This window comes from Puntigrus tetrazona, chromosome 13, assembly GCF_018831695.1.
Source record: "Puntigrus tetrazona isolate hp1 chromosome 13, ASM1883169v1, whole genome shotgun sequence".
Lineage (NCBI taxonomy): Eukaryota > Metazoa > Chordata > Actinopteri > Cypriniformes > Cyprinidae > Puntigrus > Puntigrus tetrazona.
In genome coordinates, this window is record NC_056711.1 from 9,935,423 (window position 1) to 9,959,611 (window position 24,189).

Sequence of the window (24,189 nt, forward strand, 5' to 3'; positions counted from 1 at the left end):
ATCAAAATGGCATTAACTTAATCTTTCATTAAAATGACAGATTGTTCTCAGGTGATGTATCCTAGACTTCCAGAATTGTTTAGTTATTACTGTATTCATCTGCTATTTTTTTTTTTTTAACTCCCACATCTCAAAAGCCAATCAGCAACGATGGATACAAGTGACAAGTGGCTGTCCTACCATTTTCATATCTGGTTTGATTGGTTTTTAGTTTCTGATTTTGTTCAGTGTGTCCAAAAATTTGGATTTCAAGCACATAATTTGTTTGCATTTTGCATCATTTGATTTTTCATCTCACAATTCTGACTTTTCCCCACGCAATTGTGAGTGTATATCTCAATTATAGATTTTTTTTCTCGCAATTGTGACTCTTTGTCTCTAAATTAAGAGATACATACTTGTGAATTGTTATTAAGTCCATTTCTGGAGGTGAAGACTGAAGAATTGCAAGTTAATAATTCATAATTCCTCATTTCTAAAAAATAAAGTCCATAAATAATAATAAAAATATTTACATAAACTCACAAGAAATAAGCTAGATTATCTCTCACAATTCTGACTTTATGAGTTTATATCCCACAATTCTTAGAAAAAGTCAGAATTTTGAGATGTAAAGTGTAAAAAGCAAAGAAAGTAAATGTAAAAAGTTAGAAATGTGAGAAAGTCACACAAATCTTTACTCAGCGGTGGAAATGGGCGTCCGCACACTAGCGGTTTTGATTTTTGCAAAGCACAATATTGCTGATTTCTTGTCTTCTCTATTCTCAACGTAGTTAAAACCAGACCCAAACATACATAACTCAATGCAGCACACTTAGCCCTCTGTGAAAACCCTTATCACACACATTCACAAATATATCGCAATAGAATGCGCATAGCGATTCATCTACTTCAGAGCTAATGCAAACAAACTCAAAATCTTTCTTTTTTTATCACACTCTCCAGCGCACACATATCCTCACATTATTACAGCCTCATGATAGGATTTCAAATGAGAATGTGAAAACAAATGGAAACGACGGGCCACAAAACATAAAATATACAAGCAAAGAACCACCTTTGTGTGCGTTACCTCCACATCGCAATATTCTCGTATCTACCGAGACTGATTTACAACCCTCCCTCAAAGCCAATGCTGCCGCTGCACAGATTTATGTAGCGGGGGTCAGATCTCACCTAGCTGTAGCCATATGCATGCCTCATTTCCATATGCTGTATTAGGGTGGTGTCAGACACTATGCAGAGACTGAGGTCTTATTAGGCACGGGGGTCCCTGCCACAGTACAAATCAACACCGCCGGGACTTCTGCTCATTCTCTGTCACCGACTCCACTCAACAAACTCCATATGCGCGACTTTATCGGCGACTGGTGAGCCCCGCTCGGCCATCGGCCCTTCGCCGTGCAAATCCCCCAGTGATGGAAGTGGGAGGCCGTAGTGTCTGGGGAAAGGAAGACACAAAACAGGGAACGGGGGTGGAGAGTGGAGGGTGGGGGTTTGGGAGTGCCATAAAGTTGGCAGCGTGTGATTGCGACAGCTTTGATTCCCAAGAAGAGAGTAAATAAACAAGATCCCCTGTGGTTCCTGCAGAGACTGGGAGCGGCAGCACAATATGGAAGGGGGAAAAGAGGAAACGAGGAAGAGGAGGGCGCAGATGAAGACACAAGAGATACAAAAAACGGAATCATAAGGTGTGACACTGAATGCAGTGACAAACGCGCAAATAAGGTGATGGAATAAATAGGTGATGGAAATATCAGCAATAACAGAAGTTTAGTTTTCTCCTCCAAAATGAATTACAGAAGTACTTTTTTTACTTTGTATGTATTTATTTTTTAAGAAATTCATACTTTTATTGTAAAAAAGTAACACTGAAGACTAGAGGAATGATAGCTGAAAATTGAACTGCCATACCAGAAATAAACTCAATTATATATATATATATATATATATATATATATATATATATATATATATAAAAAAAAAATTGTCACTTTAAATGTAATACTTTTAATACTATTTATGATTTTACTATTTTATTGCAATTTTATTTTTGATTGAGATAAAAGATTGTTCTGAAAAAAATATAAAATAAATAAAAATAAATAAATTACAGACCCAAAACATTAAAATGTCTTAAATGTTCTTGTATTTAGATTCCCTTTTACATTCCTACTCTTTTATTCATTGCAGGATCTATTGGGACAACTTACACCATAAAGCGTATATTCCTCAATTCCTCAAAACATAGGTCAGCTTGAGTTATTGATAAACTAATGATAAACAAATAAAGTTTGTTATGCTTGGAATATTTTCTTATATGTTCAAAAGACCATTTGAAGTTGCTGACATACAGTATGTCAGAAAACTATATCCTGGGCATTTACAGAAACTGCCCTTCATAGATTTTAACATCAAGAATGGATAATCTGAACTACAGTAGATGAAAAATGTTGCATGAGCAATCAGAAATGCAACAAAACAAGCCAAAATATTGGAAAGTTCACGACAGCATACACAACAAAAAATAAACAAACAAACAAACAGGCAGTGACAAATAAACACCCACATATACCCAGCCCAATATCAACATTCATGCAATATGTATAGTTGTCTCGGAAATATCTGGGAAGTAAACTTCAGGCTCTGTTCCGTGATGAACTAGGAGCTGTAATAATTCGATCAGACTGTCCATACGTCAATGCTGTGATGACTCGGGCCACTGCAGCCATCTGCTTTGTTTAACTGGCTAAAAAAAGCAAGAGTGAAAGAGAGAAAAAAAAAGCGAGAGAGAAATCAAAAGTAAAAGAAAGGCTGGAGAAAATGAGAATTAATGTCGTGGCCTGGAGCTCTGGGCCGTCAGAGTCAGAGAGTTTTATTGCGAGACTGGCGTTCCTACACAAATTCACATTCCAGATATAAGCCCTGGCCAGCACAACCACACTCAGAAATAAAGCAATGAGACATCCAATACAGGGCAAATTAAACACACATACAATGTACAGTGCTGTGTAGAAAAATAACAACTTTAATCTTTTTTTTTCTGTTTAAAAGCCTGAGAAAAATTCTAAATTATACCCACTATCAACAAACAATAGTACTGCTATACGTTTATATTGAACTATATGTTTAAATTAACATCATGTGTATTAAAACTGGGCTGAAGTGTCTGAGTCAATTCCATACTTACACAGTATAACACACACACACACACACACACACACACACACACACACACACACACACACACACAGACACACACACACAGACACACACACACACAGACACACACTCTATGTATAAGAGATATTATTTTCATTAATATTTGTATGGACAGACAAGACACAAAAAATTGTCATTTGTTAACGTTCATCTGTGTTTATCTAACTTTCTTCAACCTTTAAACAACCTTTGATGGAAATATCTAATTATTAACACAACAGAACATACAACACTAAGAAAACTTTCCCTTTAAACAAAAGAATCAAATATCACTTAATTGCAGCATAACTTGTCCGATCCAGACCATATGCGCAGGATGCAGGGAACGAGAAATCCACCGAGCAGTTACTTCAACAAAACTTAGTAATGTTGACCCAACACAAATAGATATTGGAGTTGATCGAACACAATTAAATGTAGTTGTGAAAGAAAGAAAGAAAGAAAGAAAGAAAGAAAGAAAATACTTATGCCTAAAAGCCTTCATATCCATGAGCTTGGAAGAAAAAGTGCTCTGGCATCTTAACTCTTCTGCAAATTGACCCAGATTAAATCAAATTTAAATGCGGCAGCTAATCAGAAATTTGGCACTCTCAGATGCAACCAAAATAGGATGTCAATCTCAGCATTTGCATCATAAAGAGACATTGTGGAATGTGAAGAGGGAGAAATCGCTGGTGTTAGATCTAAACAGAGCTGAGTGGACAAGAGAAAATAGACCCTGGATGAACGCCTGGGATATTTAGAAACAGAAGGGGGTAAGAAATGTGTCTGGTCATTTAAATGCTGAAATGTTGAAAGCCTTATGATCCAAGGACCTTGCCACTGTCATTTAGCAACACTGATATCATGATCAGTGCCGGTACCACACGACACACAAAATACAGTAACTCAAATGACAATTTTACAACCGTAGGATGGACATTATACCACCGGATGGACTTCAAAAAGGTTGATATTACATTTTTTTTTTTTTTTAAATATATACCATCTAAATGTTCTCTCTCTCTTTCTCTCGCTCCGCTTAGTGGTGCTTGACTTTTGTCCAAAGCTTGAGGAAAGTGGCTCTGTTATTTCTGAAGAGGCTGATACACAGACGCGTCACAAATCCTCTTAGCCACGACTGCAAACGGCTTTTGGGTGGCAGCTTAAAGGAGCCATTGTGGCGCTCCTGGTTTTGAAACTTCCTACAATGCCTTTCGGCCAGGCTAATGTAAATAAAAAGCAGCCCTGAACACGAGCGCAGGAAGACTGAGAGAGTCTGTCTGAGTGTGAGAGTGAGACGGAGAATAAAAGCCCAGGTCTCACACTTCGAAACGGCCATCCTGAGACATACTAATAAAGTGAGAAAAAAAAAGAGCGAGGGATGAGAATGAACGAAAGAATTACAAGAAGAGAGAAGGACGAGATGCATAAAGCAAAAGACACGCATGCATTTTTATGACCTTGAAGGTTACTCGTGGTTCAAAAGAAAGTGCAGTGTTGCCATTTCTCAAGACTGTTAACAAAGAGTAGTTCTGAAGTTGTTTAGCTGTTTATGATCATGTGGCTAGGTATTAAAATAATATAAAAAAAGGACCGAATCATTTAGAAACATAAGGCACTTTATCTTAGATTGTATTTGCTTTTGTAATGTACATATTTACATATAGCTAACTTTTTTTTTCATTTTAGTGCATTTAAATTTGAGACACAAAAATACAAAATTTATCTGTATGTGAAGCAATTTTATACAGTCTGCTTGTTTTAAAAAAGTGACAAAAGGCATGTATGTTATTTATTTAATATTATTTCACCCAAAACATTAACAATATTCATGCTCAATCCAAAATATTTTTTTTTAATAAATAAATAATGATTAAGCGGTCCATAATCACAGAGTAAATAAATGTTAAATAATGTTTTGTTAAATAATAATAAATAGCTTTTTATAATAATAATAATGATAATAATAATAAACATAAATTAACTACTACTACTACTACAAACATCTTTTAAATGAATAATAATTATAATAATAAACAAATTAACTTCTACTTCTAATAATAATGATAGCTTTTAAATTAAACATTTATTAATTTAATTTTATCTCTCTCAACAATTTAGCCTTTTAGTAACATTTTCTTTGCTAACATTTCTGAATGGTTTCATCATCACCAAACCATTTTCGACAAGGTAGGATGCTCCAAAAGGCCACACACGATACGCCAACACCCCACGGTGCTCCCTTAAAGTGCTCTGCCTTTGGTGTGAGTAGTGCACTCCCTTCTGCGCAGAATTCGCCCACATTATCACCAAGTAAAAGACAAATGGGAGGAGACAGGTGGAAGAAAAGAGAGCGAAACAAGGACAGACCCCCATCTTTTTTTTCTCTAGGAAGCCAATTCCTGCTTTGCTCAGTTCTTCATCTATTCAATTTCCATGTATGTAATTGGCTGCATGTAGAGATTGTGATCTTGGTAATCTAGACAGACGAGAAAAAGCAGGGTGGCCGGAGCCGCCGTTTCTCATAAGAGGCCCAGACGGAGCGCAGCTTCATTAGGGGGTGGGGAAGGACACACATGAGTCAGTGTCCTCCCTCGATAGAAGCCACAGGCCGACATGTGGCGAGATTATGCATTATGGAAATCAGCATGACCTAGCGTTCGAGACCATAATGATTTAACACTGATCTCCATGTGCCGGCGCACTGTAATCTGTTTTTTATTAGTCCGGGAATTTAGGTACAATTGTTTCAATATTGTCAAGCTATGCAGACAATTGTTGGCGTATTGCTTAGTTTACATAACGCACATAACGAACGGCAGCAATAACTTCTAGCAGAAAAACACAATATTTCATAATGGCGTTCGGCGCGCAATTAACATGTGGATTTTGAAACTAAACACGGCAGGCTTTGTGGGGCGGCTTTTCTGTGTATGATTAGTTCGAATGTGACGCTGCTTATTAAAATTTCATAAATTCTTTAAAGGAGCTTAAGTTGATTTTGCCATAATGCGACTGAAGCGCTGGCTAATATTTCACCCGCACAATTTTGTGCAATGAATATTAGACTAAAACAAAGACGATTAGAAAATTAGAGCCAATAACAGGCCGAGGTTTAGTGCCGACGTACACCTTTGATGGACTTTTTGAAAGGCCTCTGTGAATTGCCTACTTCCTGAACAGAGACGAGAAAACTCACACAGTCGTTGCGGGGGAAATAAGCATATAATAATATTACCCTAACAATAAAGAATTACAAACGGGGATGTAAAAACAACTAATGACAGACAGACACTTGCAACCGCCGTTTCTTCAAAGTGCTCCTCACCAATACGGGAAACAAACAACTCCAAAGCCGAGCGAAGGCATTGATGTCTTCTTCTAATCTTCATAAAGGTAAATGCGAGCGTCAGCCTCTCCTGGGCGAGTGAGGGAATCCAATGAAATATATATGTTGTTTTAATAAACCTCGTCTCAAAGTGTACACTAAAGTGAGCGGCGTCTTTTAACTCCCCTAAAAACAATCCGCATCAAAGAAAGCGAAGAAAAGGTTCAGATAACTCAAAGGATTACTGGGTAAACTTCTACAGGATGGAAAGTCAAACAAGAAAAGCATTTAAGAGATGATCTAGTCGGTGACACACACAACTTAAAAAAAATATCTTGTGAGACCGAGGTATAAGTTGACTGTTTCTGTAAACACTGAACTCAATCAGAGCCTGGCACTGAGTTCTTACAGCCATGAGGGAGATGTCATCAGAAGACATCACGCTGTGGCATGAGCTCCGCGTATCATATTCTTATTACGGCCATACAGTACATGAGTGATGATGAGCCTGAGGTCATGCTCATAAAGGGGTATGATTTTTATAGAAGATGGCACCAAACCATTTCCAGATGGCTCATCAGTGTGGACCGAGAGCCTACCCAAGAACAAACAGTCGGATATGAGAGCGCCTCGGCCCGAGTCTCCTGCAATATGACCGCCACTGCCGCCTGGGAGCCGTGCAATGAGACCCCTCTCGAATGCCTGGCCAGGCTACTGCCACACAAAAACAGCTGGCGTATATGCGCTGGTGGCATACATCCACACAGACGAGTTAACAGACTCTCTTACTTTGTAGAGGCCCGTAAACTGATTCCACGGACGCATAAAGAGCGAGATCTTGACACAGACTAAAGATGCTCCTTCAAATGCTCGCGCTAACCGCAAATCACAATCACCAAAAAAATGCTATTTAAAAAGCTACTTATGAAGCTATTTTCTTTGAAGTATCTTGGAGTACCACAGAAAGGACATGGTATATGAATATAATAAACACTACATATGGGTCAAAGACAAATAAGAATGTCTGAGGAGATAAAAAAAAGAAAAGAAAAATCTTTTAAAGATTCAGTTAAAACGCTAAATATTTTATAACTGAAGTGATGTAACCATCAAGCAAAAATGGTTAAAATACTCTTGCGTGTTCTTATGGGAGAGCACACAACATAATAATTATTATTATTATAAAAAAAAATAAAAAATAAATCAGAATTAATTATTAATCACAATTAAACATCATGATTAATCAACTCCTCTATATTATATATATATATATATATATATATATATATATATATATATATATATATATATATATATATATATATGTTATATGATAAAGGCTTCCTCCAAATAGGCAGATACTTAATAAAATCTTCTATTATACATTTTTTACAATTATACATAATAAAATATGTATACCCAATGCATTTATATTTCAAAAAAGAAAAAATAATACAATGCAGTTTCTTTTTTCTTCAAGAATTCTTTCTTCTGCTGAAAACAAAAGCTTGTTGTAATGTCAGCATCGTGAGATATAAAGTCACAATTCTAAGAAAAAAAGTAGCAACTGCATGACATAAACTTGCAAATCCGAGAAAAAAGTGAGTTTACATCTTCAGTTTACAGAACTGTGAAATTATATAATGCAGTGCAGACTTTATAACTTGTAACTGCGAGTTAACATAACATAATTCTGACTTTATAACTTGCAATTGCGAGCTTATTTCACAATTCTGAAAAAAAAAAAACACTTTTCAGCTTGCATCGCATAATTCTGAGATAAATGTTTGTTTTTTTTTCAGTGGTGGAAAATATATATTTTTTACATTTCACAGAGGTTTTACACATTTCTATTATCTTATTTTTTTTTCCTTTTTCTGTGGACATTTACAAGACCTAGACATCCTAATTAACTAACTACATACACGTGTATCGTAGGAGTCACATTTGATTGTCTTTAAACGATTTAAGATTAACAGATGCGTTCACCGCATTCATAAGAGACAAGCAAAACCAAGGACTCCAGAAACCTCATTTACTGTAATCATCAGCAATCTAGAAATCTTAGAAAATACTGCTCAAGTCCATCTCACCATTCTCTCTACCTCCGTCATCTTTCCATTTCTTCCAGCCTGCCAGTGTTACAGGGTTCAAATTGAGCTTGTTAAAAAGGGACCCTCTCTCTAACTCACAGATGATTATTCATTTAGCTGCTTTATAGAGTCTTGCCGGTGATAAGAGCTCTCTATTCATTTGCTCAGGAAAAGACCATCACAACATCCTTTTTCCCGCATGTTCTCCGCATTGGCATGGAATATAGCTGTTCATTCGAATCTGATCCCTTGCTAATTGAAAATAACAGCCTCTTTTGCCTATTGATTGATGGCTTATTCACCCTTATATCACAGCATCATAAATACAGGTAATGCTTGATTATGTTCTCTGTTCCCACAGATCTTGACATGCCAAATGAGGTAATAAAATGCTAGGTGCGAGGAGTGGTTTTGAAATAGCTTGTGATAGAGTTGCCTCGTTAATTTGTTTGTGTGTGCTGTAATAAACCTGCGGTTGGACACACGGGTGCGTGATTAAATGCATCTCAGACTCAAATGAGGCTGACCCTTATGCCTCGTCATCCCTTTTTTATATGGAAATCAGATTGTAAGAAAGAGACCTATGAAAGAATACAGCCAGCACTCCATTATCAGCTTCTATTATTATGACAGGTTTATGTATTTACTTAGTGTCTAAACTCATTTTCACATACAAACGTGCACAACTAATGGATCTTTTTTTTTTTTTTTTTTGCAATTTAATCCCACCATATCTAAATCATGACACATTTTGGTGAAGCATCTGAGTGGTTTATTATTAAGTCATCAGTATCAAGTCATTCGATATATAAATGGCAGTTACATAAACAAGTTTAATGAAAGTTTTCGTTTATTTTGTGCTGTTTCAGCACAAAAAAGTGGATTTCACCCAAAAAGGAAATTGAGTAAATTGTGTCGAATATGTTCATAAGTGATCTCCAAAATGGCGTCGGGCGTAACTCAGGCGAGAAGAATGGTTGAGTAAATTAAGTTATTTCCGTTTTCTTTGCGCACAAAAAAAAAAAGGGTTCTCGTAGCATCGCAAAACTGAAGTGGAGCCCATGATGTCACATGGACTACTTTACCAATGCGTTTTCTTCAAAAATATCTTAATGTGTGTTCTGAAGATGAACGAAGGTCCTACGGGCTTTGAGACGCCGTGAGGGTGAATAATTAATGACAGGATTTTCATTTTGGACTGAACTAACCCTTTAAGCCAGTTTAAACCAATAAACTTGGTTTAAGAGAACTTTTAAGATAATAAACCAGAATTCACAAAACAAGCTGTTCATGTACTGAACAAGGTGTCATCTGGAAGTAAGGTTAGGATCCTAAGGCAAATATATCAGTTGACCTTATCTTTTCCATTGTGGCATTGAATAAAAATGGCTACAGTATTTTTCAAAGCAGATGCCTTGTTCACCCAAATTAGACGGGTCAGTAGAGGGTACTTCAGTAATGTGGCAAACCACTTCAAAACCCTTTCCCTTCACTTTTTCTTGTATTCTCTCACCTTCCTTCTCTGGTGTTATTTCAGAAGAATCTCTTTCAACTAGAAAAGGGCTTAGGACAACTGCAGAGTTTGACATAATTATGTCTGGGCTAGCTTTAATCACTTTGGGCCTTCACTCCTTGACGCACATTATCTGACTCCAAACATGTCAGATCCGTGCTTGAAATAGGCCAATTTACCCTCCGTAGTCTGCGCTGAAATCTAGCTCGGTGTCAAAGGCACAGATGCATAATTGTCCTCATTTAAAAAAAAAAGTGTTTTTGAACACAGCTTGTCTACAGAAACAGAAAAAAGCAAGTTTGACTTTCTACACTTTTAATAGAATAAAAATCTACCTAACTCAAGGTTAACAAAGCAGCGAATAAGAAAAAGTGTATGTCACAACAGCGAGAGGAGATTCGGTGTCGAACGCTGAGACTACCTGAGCTTTCACAAAGAAATTCAGAGTTAATTACAGACAGATGCAAATGAAACAATGCTAAGCTTTGTGCTATATGGAGCAGATTTTAATTAACAGCTATAATATTCACTTTGAAGTGGAGCGAATGTTTTGACACGACGATTAGTTCTTACAAATCTTATGATCAAAAATATGCACTTTTTAATTATATCCCATTAAAAATTATGGTAAAAATAAAATAAAAAATTACATTTGAGGTTGCTTGAAATTTAGAGTCTAAGGCAAGTTATGTTTTAACATGTTATGGTGTATCATTCTTCTGCTCAACTTATAAATGTACACATTTATTTATATATTAAATATTATTAATTCAAGATTAAATTTTTTTTTAAATTAATTGAAATTACTAAAAGTTTGGTGAATTTGTTTTTGAATTAAGCTACAATATATATATATATATATATATATATATATATATATATATATATATATATTTTTTTTTTTTTTTTTTTTTTTTAACTAGAGTACAGTTAAGTAGAGTGATGTATATTTATACGCATCTAATTTAAATAATTTGTTTAAAAATGATCACGTTCCACCGTCACGCACAGAACTCGCTGCCATAAAGGGGGCTATGGCTACACCCAAATCCACGGATTTTTTGCCACCCTCATTTTACAGGCACACCACAAGCCCAGCCAAGACTCAAATGGGTCAGAGAACAAAGGCACATCAAAGCCACACAACCAGGTCATGCACACACAGGCTAATGTGCTCCCAAGATGCAGCCATTCAACCTAAAACCAGGACCTTTGATGATAGCAGCCTGATGGACCATTGTTAAAAAAGAAGCCATCAGCAAATATGAGCAAATCTACTCTCAAGATAATGCAGGCCTGAACTACACACACTGAGACCAGAGCGAGGCACAGCATGATACAGAGTCTGATAATGAAAAATACAGTACTTCTATCAATGAGCGAGCGCGTGTGAGCATGTGCGTGCATGTGTTTCATCTGCGCTCATAATAAACCCTAAAACAAAGACTTACATTTATAGTTTGAGCGTTATCGCCCAAATCCGCTTTTTAATCTCGTCCCCGGCCTTCTGAGTTCCTCTTACACCATCGTCCTCTGACTAGACAAGAAACAGACACAGAGGAGAGACCAAAGGAAATGTTACTGGACAATGGAAAATGTTTCGGTCTTTCAGTTTGAGAGGTTCAAAGAGGTCTGAGACAACAGCTTCTCGCATGGCCAGTGCGCAGGGCAGAGCCACCAGCCGGTTCCCAGTGGAGCTGGAAACTCTCCCCGCAATACACTTCTCAACGCTGGGCCAGGATGAGAGCGGCTTACTCTCGCTCTCCTGAGGCCCTGCAGCTGAACCCAGACCTGATGTATCTGTCATCTAGAGAGGAGAGCAGAGGCAGCTGACATGCCCGAGCTTGTGGTCACATGCGAGAAGCACTGGGACCCATTTGTCCACTGGTTCAATTTGGTTCAGAGAGGAAAAGAGAGCACATTAGAGAGAAAGGAGAAGACGACGTGTTTTGTTTTGTTTTGTTTTTTTAGTTTGTGTGATACTGCACATCAGGCAAACTAAACTGAATTAGGTTTTTATGAATAAAAATGTAATATAAAGCAATTAACTTTATTATTATTATTAATCAGCCACATGCACAAGCAGTAAGCTAAGCAGAACAATTCCTCAGTCCAGAATCCTGCCCCACATGTATAGAACACATCAAATATGATCTGATTGGCTCAAGCAGTATATATCTTTCTGAATGTCAGATAAAATAAATGAGGAGTCAAAAACAGTACTTTATCTCAGTTTTTCCACTTTGTCCTATAATTAACAATTATATATAAAAAAAAAAAAAAACATAACTCAAAAGTCTAAATCATGCTGGAAATCTGAGGGTGGAAGTGAAAATATATTTGGGGAGGAGGAGGGATAGACAAACGGATGGATGGATGGATGGATGGACGGACTTTGATTTTGCAAATTTCTACATAGAAATTGAACTGGTCTTCCATACACAGTATATACTAAATACCAGTTTCAGCTTAGATAGACAATACACCATTCTGAAAATACTGAATGCTACTCACATAATCTCAATAAGTCCCCTATTATTATTATTTGTTTCCCTTAACAGCAGCCGTTTAAACCCTATCAGTACAAAGAACAGTAAACAAGAGACATGACGAAATTCTAATTACAATGAATGAATATTTCCCAAAAACAATGAATTATTTTTGCTAGCATCTTCAGCCCTTTGGACCGCATTGTACCGCATATCATTTAAATTCACTGTTCATCTGCAGCACAAAAAACCCCAAAACACAATCACACATAACCCTAAACCTGCTGTTAACCCGTCCCAGAATATTTAACTGCCAAACCTGCACGTGTACTGTACGTAAGCATTTATGTGCGTATCATCCTACTCGACTGTACTGGACAATGTAAATGGCACCCCACCGTACCCAACGGAAACGAGCAGGCCCGCAGCACAGCTATTACAGATCTGCAGAGAGCCTGATACATTCTGACTCTTTGTGTAATTGTCTCTCGCATCTGAATACAAATTCCCAGCCTCCGTGATTCGTCATATTTATTTATTCCTTTTTCCTCCAGCTACATCTTTTATTAGTCCTGCTCTCAGTGTCAGGATTTAATTTCTGCGGGAAAAAACAACACAGGCAGTTGATTATTGTTATTAAGAATGTGATATTGCGACGTCAGAAATAAAATCTATGGCGCATTAAAGTGACAGATTAAAGGGAGGAGGAGTGTTCATTTACAAGTGTTAAGACATCACGTCGCATTGCCCGGCAACAGCAAATGAAAATCAACTGTTTCCTACTGTTTGTGCGACACAGACGGAAGCTCGAGGGGAGGTGAGGGAAGGGAGTGAGAGCGGTAACTGTTAGCGCTAGAGGAGGAGTAAAGACGCTAGGATCGCGGTTCAAGATGAAGCGGACCCCTCCTCCATTTACCTAGAGAAATGAAGCAGTTTTATCTCTTCATCTCTGAGGCACCATGTGCAAGATATGACCAACGACAGGGGAAATTATGGAGGAGATTATCCGTGCCATTGTTACATTACATAAACTCTCATTTCCTCTTCATCCAGGATAAAGGCGGGTATGCTTACCAACCTAACAAATTTCACAAATATGAACATTATGTTAAAAGGACCAATTTGACGAGCTTGGTATTAGTCTTAATAAGAAAGACACAGCGGGATATTTATGTGACGTAATATGTGATGCCACATCAATAGTACCAGAAGTGTTATAACGATAATGGGTGTAAAGGTGGTGATACTTATGTAATAATGGAGTTAAAAAAAAAGAAGTAATGTTCTCAGTGTGAGTAACAGTGGAAATGGTGGAGTGGCTGGAATAATCATAATGGATTTAAAAGCGTTAGCAATGGTGTAGCATTAATAATGTAACAATGGTAGCGATGATGTAACAATAGCCAGGATGACAGCTGAGAGCAATGGTCGAGTTCCCGGAAGAAGAAACCCCATTCACTTTGTCTGTAGGGGAATTGACTTTTAATGATAACTTATAAACCATTCACGACAGACCCAAGCTAGTAGGTTATTAGCAGTAATGGTGCAACTGATGCAGTAATGGGCCTTTTGTTTTATTTTTTGTTTCACTGAGCCCGTGTCATGTAGAAAAAAAAAAAAAAAAGAAGAAGAAGAAACCTAAAAGCCACTTAAACTTTGACATCATAATACAACAATTATCTTGAATAAATTACTTGGGAAATTTAGTTTAACTTATGTCCAACTGGTGATAATTCATGGAATTAACGTTTCATTTTAAACATTAAAATGTCGCAAAAATGAAACATTTTAATTCAAAACAAATAGAATTGGAAACAACAAAAAACAATAATCCAAAAAGTGGTTACAAAAAGGTTGAATTTGTGTCAAATGCAGCACAAATGTAGGTAATTTAAGATCCAATCATATAACATGAGAATATAGTCCTCAATCATTTAGATGGCCATCTCTGAAGATAAAAAAACAACAATGTAAAAACACAAAAATAAAAAGATTAAATTAGACATAATGGCATAATGTAAAGCAGAAACTGATTCATTTTCTCATTGAACTAATTTTTATTAAGCCAGAAACCTGAGCCTTTTCTGTAAGCTTTTTAACCTGAGATGTGTGCTTGCTGCCTGATTTCAAAACGAGTTGACTTAATCAAAACCAGGGGCTCGCCAACACTCAGAAAACAGCAAGCGAGACAGACAGACAAACTGCCAAACACTTACAAGAAGCAGCAGGAAGAGAATATGTGGAGGTATGCTAAGTGTGATCTATACATATTTTTTTATGAGTAACTATAGGATAACAACTGAGATTATACATAAGATGCTTGCGTTTTCTCTCTGACCTGGTTTATATTTTGTGCAACACCTCTTCAATGTTCAGAACTGATTTAAATGAATGACTGAACTAATTAAAGAATAGATATTAAAAATTCCAAAAATTCTGTCATGTCCACCCTCATGTCATTTCAAACCTGAATGACTTTATGTAGAACACAATAAATGTAGTTACGTAGCATGCTTAGACCTGACAGATTCGGTCAACTTCCACTCTCATCGCATGCAATGAATATGAATGATGACAATCTATCTAACATATTTAATTTTGCACAGAAAGTCTGACAGACAATGTTTATTTGGTCAACTGTTCAGATAATGTATTCTGGCAATTGGAATGTGAAGTGATATTTTAGAACGGTCCACAAATTTCTATATTTCTACTTTCAAATGTTTGACAAATTTAGCTTTTCAACTTTTACGCTTTTTTTTTTTTTTTTTTTTTACATTTTTTTAAAAACACTTTTTAGTTTATTTTATTTTCTGCCTCTTTAAAATTCTAATTACAGTTCTGACATCTTAAATCAAATGAAATTCTAATTAAAATTCTGAATTCAGTATAATTTTTGTCCAAATGACATACATCCCTGCTACTCAAAAACCAGTGAGTAAATAACACAATTCATTAAAAACAGTAAAATTAGAACCAAGCTACAGACTGGCATATTAATTATTTGAAAACATGTAGTAATATAGACTGTTAGATGGAAGAGAAAAAAGATGACACTGATCTATAACCCTAAGCATCATAGCAACCTAAGCAACCTAACTCAAATATTCCATCTGTTCTATACGATTTTACTTTCAAGTTCACATTCCCCCGTATCTGCAGTCACTGGCGCTGAATTATCTGCAATGATCTAAATCACAATTGTACAATAGGAGATTATTTTTCCTCAGGAGCTTTCTGGTTAGACTGCTCGACAGGAGCGTAGAGATCCGAATCAATTACCGAGGTCAGGCTGGCCTTAGGAGCACTTCTTAGAAAGTCTTATTCTTGTTATGCAAGCCTGCTCTGTATATTAGAGCTGATTTCGATGGACAGTGTATAATGTATGATACATTAATCTCCACTATTTCAATTTCTGAGACCGGGGCTGTAAAATTGTTATGCTGCATATCTAATTCTCTTTTTTTCCCCGTTCCCCCTGAATAGCCGATTTATGCCTCTCTCAGAAGCTGGGGTGCAGCTCCCATTGTGGACCCTATGGTACATTAAGAACAGCCAACATCAGCTCTCAAATCTTATCTTGTTAAATCAGACAAACGCAAGTGGCTGAAAGGGAGAGAATTAATGGGAAGGATGCTGGAGGGAGAGAACGGAGTGTTTTAATGCAGGGTGTGTGTGTGTGTGTGTGTGTGTGTGTGCGTGTGTGAGGGGAGGACGCGGCTGAGTGAAGATGGGTATCTGCCGTTAGGGTTGCGGTAACGCTGCTGGCGTCTTGGGTTCATCTCCCTGCCGTTCTCTGTGTCGATTGTGCCACAGCTGATGTATCTAATTCATCTGGAAGTGTGACAGTTTATGACACAGAAGATGCAGAAAGTGTGTTCAGAGACGCTTGCGTTGAAATATCATATTGCGGTCTACTGTGGAAGAGAGAGGAAGACATAAAACAAGAGTGTAAAGGAGTAATTGATGGGGTTTATGGTTCAAATCTTTTGGCTAACCACTGCACGCTTACCTATAAAAAGTTGTCTTGAACCATGTCTCTCTAACCACAAACCCCGCAAACCACTTCTAGCACTCTCTTCCTTTCTCTCAAGAGCCGCTCATACCAAGGATGATAACTAACTGTCAAGACTGAATTTGATACAAAAATAGGGAACTGCAAATCACAAATATATTCTACTGTAAAAAGTTAAATGTGTGATGTTTCTACCGTATATTATAAAGTTCTGGCAAAGTAAAGTTCTTAAGTTTTTAAAGGTTACGGTTTCAGATACAAGCTCGCTGGTCTTTATAAAAAGTATGAGAATGACTGCAAACAAATCCAAGGTACAAAGTAAAGCGATAACCAATGAAAAAGAAACAATCCAACAATTTCGTGGAGCAAGAACAAACCAAAACCGTCTAGTCAAGTGATTCCCAACCAGGCATACGTGTACCCCAGGGGGTCCTTAAGCAGGTTCCAGGTGGTACTTGGATTCAAATTCTGCTTTGTTAAACGTGTGTCTTTGGTGTCTGTAAGTCGTAACTTCTCATTAAAACGCGTCCAAATGACAGAGAGTTCGCTTGTGGGTGATCTTTCATACTTGAGCTTCAGTGGTATTTAAATTCCACTGTACAGAGTGCAAATTAGTTTGAGCACTTTTGTTAAACATCTCATCGGGGTTTCATTTATAAATATATTTGCTCTCAGGCCTTTCTAGAAAGTTTCTATGCAAGTATCCATTTAACTGAAAATAAATTGACTCACGTGTCTTCTTAATGAGTTACTTTACCCTAAATCCAAAATTTTGTCATTAATCACATTAAACCCCCATGCCACTCCAAACCCGTAAAAGCTTTGTTCATCTTCGGAACACAAATAAAAATATTTAAGATGAAAATAGGGAGGTCTGCCCAGTAAAGACACTGTAGACAAAATAGTCCATCTGCCATAAGTGGTTCAATCTGAATTTTATGAAGTGACCAAACACCTACATAAAAATAGCGAAATATTCATAAAGGTTTGGACCGCCATGGGGGTAAGTGGGAGGTAAGTGATTACTGACAAAATCAGTCATTTTGGGGTACAGTAACCTGCTTCTAAATGAAGCAGAAACTACTCGGTTGGTCTCTTGCTTACTGATTATTTAATCGTAATAATGACCACTTTAACTTTAAAGTCTAAAGGAATTTGGGACCCTGCTTATTTCCATAAATTTTGATTTTGTGACTAGATTTTTTTGGCACAAAATGATCTTGGAATGAACCTACCAACCTACCTACCAACACAGGTAAAAAATAAAAAAATAAAAATACTGAGGTATCTTTTTGATTTAATCTTTTCCATTTTTGTTCTAACCAGTCAAGTCAAAGCATGATGAGCGACAAGGAATTCTATATTTGGAATGGTTTCTATTTCTGCAAAATTACAGCTGACAGCTCAGTTACTGATTGTGTGTATTATATTAAAATATTAATTAGAATTTGAGTATCATTTTGCGTATCGTAATGAAAAATGAAATTGATAATTTATCTTGAAAATAACTTCATATTGTGAATTCAATTATATGTAGGCCTATACATAAAAATTCATGACAAAGATCAAATTACTATGTATGATCGAGTATGTATTATGAATAATGTTAAAATTGTTTGTTTTATGTACTAATGCAATTATGCACTTATCCATTTATTGCACTTCTCCAGTGCAAGACAGAAGTGCACTTGCGGAGGAGCCCACCCACATGATCTTCTGATTGGCTGTGACTTGTGACTGATTTCGCTACATTTTATAAATATGTGGCAGACAAACGAGCTTGCTGCCAGATTTTTATCGCATTGTATCTAGTTAGGACATGGTGTAACTAGATACAATGGAACATTTGTGGCTTGGTATCAATGAAGCCTACCTGAGCCTCAATGAACGGGCCATGAGGGAATACTGGTATAGTAAATCTAATACCCTAGTCGCAGATAAATACATGAAATTGGAAATTTGGAAGTGCCACTGGATTACAGAGCCAGAGTACATGTTCTGTTATATCATTGCTATTCTGTCAGAAGAAGCCGTCCAGGCCCTGAGGTCGTGATACAGGGTCCACAGTGGAGGGGCTAATTTGATTGTGGCAGAACAATGGCACTGTAGCCTCCCTCCTAGAAACGAATACTAATTACAAACCCTGCCCTTGATCCTGACCTTGGTGGGTCACTTAGCAGTTGTGATCTGTCTCTGACTCTTAATAAAGTCTCTTTCACCCCTGTGAACCAGAGTGGCAGCCTCTCTTCTCCTCTTTCGCTCACTCTCCCTCTCTCTCCGTCCCTAATTACCAGCATGCTAAGCGGGCAGAGACATAATGACTGGGGCCATCACTCTCTCAGTGCCTTGCAAAACCAATTCCAGTGACAATCGTTTCAAATGAACTGCAACACTCACTTGCTGTCCTGAAGGGAAAAAAAAAAATTAAATGGGGAATAATATGGGTGGTACTGCAGCCTACTTGGAAAACATGTTATTGGAAATTCAGCAACATTTACACAAATTAAAAAAATGGATCTTCTTATAATTGTAATTATAATAATAGAAATAATAAATAAAACATTACTAAAATGTACTACTACTACTACTACTACTATTACTATTATTATTATTATGATTTTTATTTTACTCCACAAAAACATTAGGATATTAAAATTAAAGTTCCAAGATATTTTGTAAATGTACTACAGTAAATATACAGTACATTAATCAAAACTTAACTTTTGATTAGTAATATAAATCCCACGTGGATAACTTTTAGATTTTCTCAAAATTGTGATTTTGTTTTTGCACCCCGAGACTCCACTCAAATAGTTGCATCTTGGCAAATAGTGCACCATCAATACAATCTTATTTATTCAGTTTTCACATAATGCATGAACCTGAATTAAAAAATAAAACTGACCCTTATTTCAAGTAAGGTATTGGCCACATTATCTCCAATTCTCACAATAAGCTAATTATTATCTGCAACTTTGCCTCCATACACTCCTAATTACTGCTTATTAATAGTTCATAAGTAGTTGTCAAGTTTAGGTTTTGAGTAGGATTAAGGGAGTAGAATACTGTCATGTGAATACTATATGCGGTTTATAAATAGGCCTAGTCAATAGTGATAATAGTAATATACTAAAGTGTTACCTTATTATTATTACTAAATGACTAAAACATTTGCATAATGAATCCTACACCAACTAATGTCATTTTTATTTTCTCATTCATAGTTCCAGTAAACACACATCTAAAAGAGTCAACATCATAACCCATGAAGACATTTGACTGCACTAATATTAGCAAGACTTATGAACCATTAAATTGAACATTAAATAGAGCGAACAACACAGAATAGCCTTATTCCCTTTACTCGTGTGAAATGACCACAGCTGACATATAATGCTTAAAAAATTACTAATAATAAAGAGATCTTGTGGTCACCTATCAAATACTATCAGTTTAATCCAAGTATTTCTTTAAGCTAAGGTGTATATATATATATATATATATATATATATATATATATATATATATATATATATATATATATATATATATATATTTATATTTTTTTGTGCAAATGCCATAATTCTGTTGTCACTGTTAAGTGTATTTGGCATCACACCTATGCACACCTATAAACACATACATGCATCACTCCTTCTGCATTATAAGGCAAATGTCATTATTTTTGCATAAAACTATTTACATTTTCTTCTTCCAGAAATTCCTCTAACAGCATGCAGACATTATGAGTAGTCGATGAAGCCCTCGTTCTGTGGGCTAGAGCGACAGTGCAGGTTTAAAATGCAACCCCAGGAGGCCAAACAATAAGCCTGTGACAGGGAAGAGAGGGGGGAGTCCAGACAGTCAAGAATAATGGCTGCATCTTTCAAGTTGGATCAGGTCCTTCTGTAATGAAGAGAGGAGCTCTTTTCCTCTTGTGTGACAGCGACAGCGAGAGAGAGAGAGAGAGAGAGAATCATCTTGGGTCTCGGTCTCTCCGGTGTGGGATATGCAGAGATCGAATGAGGGAGAGAGAGAGAGAGAAAGAACAGCAGGGAGGCTGGGATAATTACACACTGTTTGTGCATCCAGGAATACGAATCCGGAATGCTGGCGTGACGGCGAAGAGACTGAGCGCTGATGCTGTTTTTAATGAAAACAAAAAGAAAAAGAAAAAAAAAAAAACCTTATTTACTCCTCTCAGATCGTTTACTGTTTTACAGTGTCACAATTAATTGTACTACAGAACAGAGGCTTGTGTTTACATATATGTGTGTATATATAGTTTCAGATGCTTTGGTTCTCTAATTCTCTTTTTCTTTTTTATTCTTCTCTTTCCAGAGTTGAAGTGTGTTCACACTTGGTAGCCGACAGTGAGAGAACAAGTCGTGATTTCCGCGGTAATCTACCCTGCGGCCCACTCCAGTTCCTTTAAAGGAGGGGACAGGCGCGCACACATTCACGAATAAACAGCAGCCGGCTCAGAGAGGATGAAAGAAAGTGAGTTCTCACTGCTAACCGCACCTCCTTGCAGTTCATTTTCATGCAACAAATACTGAATATTTATCAAGTGGTAGGAACAGCATTTTACTTTCATGCTAGACAACGCTAGACACTGGCCACATATATGTGTGCATATACAGTATATGTGTGTATATATATTATATATTATATATAGACCGCCAAATAAATAACACTGTCATGGTCCAGAAAAGTTTGAAAGACATCATCAAAAATAGTCCATCTGCCATCAGTGGTTTAATGTGAAGTTTATGAAGGGACAAGACTTTTTTTTTAAGCAACTTTTTCAACAATTTATTTCCAGGTCACTGTAGCGTCATTTTGGAGAATATCCCCTGGACACAAATTGCATATGCTTTTCTGTGTCAGTCGTATCACAAGGATACAATTTCTATGTGTATTCATGACTTGAACTTAAACAGCGCATTCCTGTGACACTGAAAAATGTACAGTTTGCGCCCAGAGAATATTTTCAAAAATGGCGCTACAGCAACGTGAAGACAAATAGTTTTTTTTGTTTTTTTTTTTATTATTATTTATTTTTAAAAAGTCGTTATTTCATGATAGCCTTCATTAAGTGGCAGTCAATGAAGTCATAATTTTCACCCAAAACATCTTAAATTGTAGAAGATTAACGAAGCTTTTGAATGACATGGGGGTAAGCGATTAATGCTAAATTTTCATTTAGGGGTGTAGTAAGCCTTTAACTTAATTTTTTTTTGCTAACATTTTATTATTTTTTAAAGAGAAAACAACAACAATATTGTATAGCTTCAGTTTACAATAATAACGGTGCTAGCTGGTTGTTTTCCAGATTTGCTCACCATTGGCAGGTCTTGTACAAAAGTTAATTCAGAACCCTGCATATGCATGAGTGACCACAGTAAACTCGGTCAGTCCCGCCGCGCACAGCGTGAGTGTAAAACGTCCACCGGGTGCGCTGTAATGAAGAGCTGTTTCATTCCCTCGACCGTCAGGGTCCTCTCTCAATGAATACCACACTTACTGTATCATCTATCAGTCCTGGCAGCCACACTGTCACACACAACTTCCTGCCCTTCGTGTGTGTGCGCAGTGCAGTGAGGCCTGGGATGCGGTGGGCTATAATGAGGCCCTTTGGTGGCTGTAAAGACTAGAGACGAGAGAGAGAGGAGGAATCGCACATATAGCTCTATTTGTCTTACAAATATCACACTAACTACCAATTACAGCACCATAAACCTCCTGCCTACTGCTTACCTCCCTACCCATAATGCAGGACACACAGATGCACTGAGCTCCTCTCTCTCTCTCTCTCTCTCTCTCTCTCTCTCTCTCTCTCTCTCTCTCGGCTGGTGTGGTAGAAGAAGCTGTGGTCGTTGATGCAGGAAGCACAATCAATGAGGCTGGTAATGAGGTCTTTCTTAAAGAGTAGAGGGGCTGCTGGATTAATACTAGGATAGAAACAGAACAGGGCAAACCTGGCACTGGCACTTCCGGTTTCACTTCTGCACTCTGTCCAAGGGTCAAGATGGCAGCAAATCACTGCAGAAGAACCTGAAGAAATAAAAAAAGCAAGCATACATTAATAATATATATATATATATATATATATATATATATATATATATATATATACACACACACATATATATATATATACACACATTTCTTTAAATAATAATTAAAACTTTTTTTATTTTAGAAATATCTTAAATGTGAAAAAATATTAATCCTTTTTACTTAAATTTTTATTATGATAAAATAATTTGTAATAGATTGACAGAACTGTAGACAGACAGACAACACATTCATTCAGTTGAACAGTTTTATAAACAGCAAAACTTTATTCATAAAGTTAACTGGTAAATTAAAAAAACCTTGCTGTTCATGCAATAAGGTATGAGAGACTATTACGTAATTTTATACTCACTATAAATACACACACACACATATATTACATAACAGAAAAAACACTTTTTTGACACAGCTTTTTTCTTTTCTTTTTGTTTCTTTTGAAGAGGTTGGAGCTGAGTTTACACTATTCATTCTTTTCAAAAACACCAGTAGTCAAATTCCGTGAAGATGGAAAATGAGCCTATTAAAAATACTGCGCTACCATATGAGGACTCTGTGTTTCTAATACATATTTCTATTTGCCGCTGAAAATAGGCCACTGATGGACAGAGCCTGCCAATAAACATGAGCTTATTAGCCGACGAGAGAGTCATCAGCGGCGGATTTAACAGCTTTCCACCACTCATCCGCTGGAGGTGTGGAGAGTTGCCCCCGCTGCCTGGATCTCTGAGCCCAGGCCAAGCTTCGCGCTCAGGGGCCGCAGATCCAGCCGGCCGGCCTCTCCTGTGCGGCCCACAGCCCTAGCATTAACAGCTAAGCCTCAGCTGCTGGAAATGTTATTCTAATTAACAGGGGATTAAGTCATCATCTTCTCATGTAATACAGTCTGGATGGGAATTTCAATATGGAACGGGAGCCCAAAAAAAAAAAAAAAAAAAAAAAAGGCAGTTAGCATCTCAATAAATTACTCTTGACCCCCAGGACGACAGTCTATTGGCGCGTCAATTGCCTGCCAATTAAACCGACCCGTCCTTGCCAAAACTTTATTGGGATGGTTTGGGTTTTTCATCTGAACACAAATCATTGGGCTAGAGATGGAAGAGGGTACTACACGGCTGGCTGCGATCGTGAGTCTGATGGGAATTCTGACAAGTTTGTACAATAAAGTCTACAGAGCTATCACTGGCCTGACAGCTTCGCAAAAACAGTTTCTTGCGAAGCGCAGATCTTTGATAAATGACCATATGTGGATTGTCACAGACGAAGAGCTGAGAAACGTAAACACAAGCGGTCCGAACAGACTTCAGAGGAACCGGACAGAAAGAGGGAGCCCTAACAAGCCCACTAGGCCCGCACTTTGATAGTCTCGAACGGCTCGCTTTTTAAAAATGCATCAGTCATGTCGTGACATTTGACTAAGACTTACGGACTTAAAACTAACTCAGTGGGGAGACCGTTTGGAGTGTGCA

The 24,189-nt window shown here is 37.1% G+C and overlaps 1 long non-coding RNA gene across 10 annotated transcripts in view; it reads right to left on the minus strand.

Moving 5' to 3' along the window:
• LOC122356802 overlaps positions 1-24,189 on the minus strand; it is a 351,371-nt gene that overhangs the window by 236,410 nt on the left and 90,772 nt on the right. For all 10 annotated transcript variants that reach the window (XR_006252386.1, XR_006252383.1, XR_006252388.1 and 7 more), the window contains exons 4-5: positions 22,624-22,699; positions 11,590-11,675 (exon numbers count right to left, since the gene is read on the minus strand). This is a non-coding gene — a long non-coding RNA (uncharacterized LOC122356802). The remainder of the gene's footprint in view (positions 1-11,589; positions 11,676-22,623; positions 22,700-24,189) is intronic.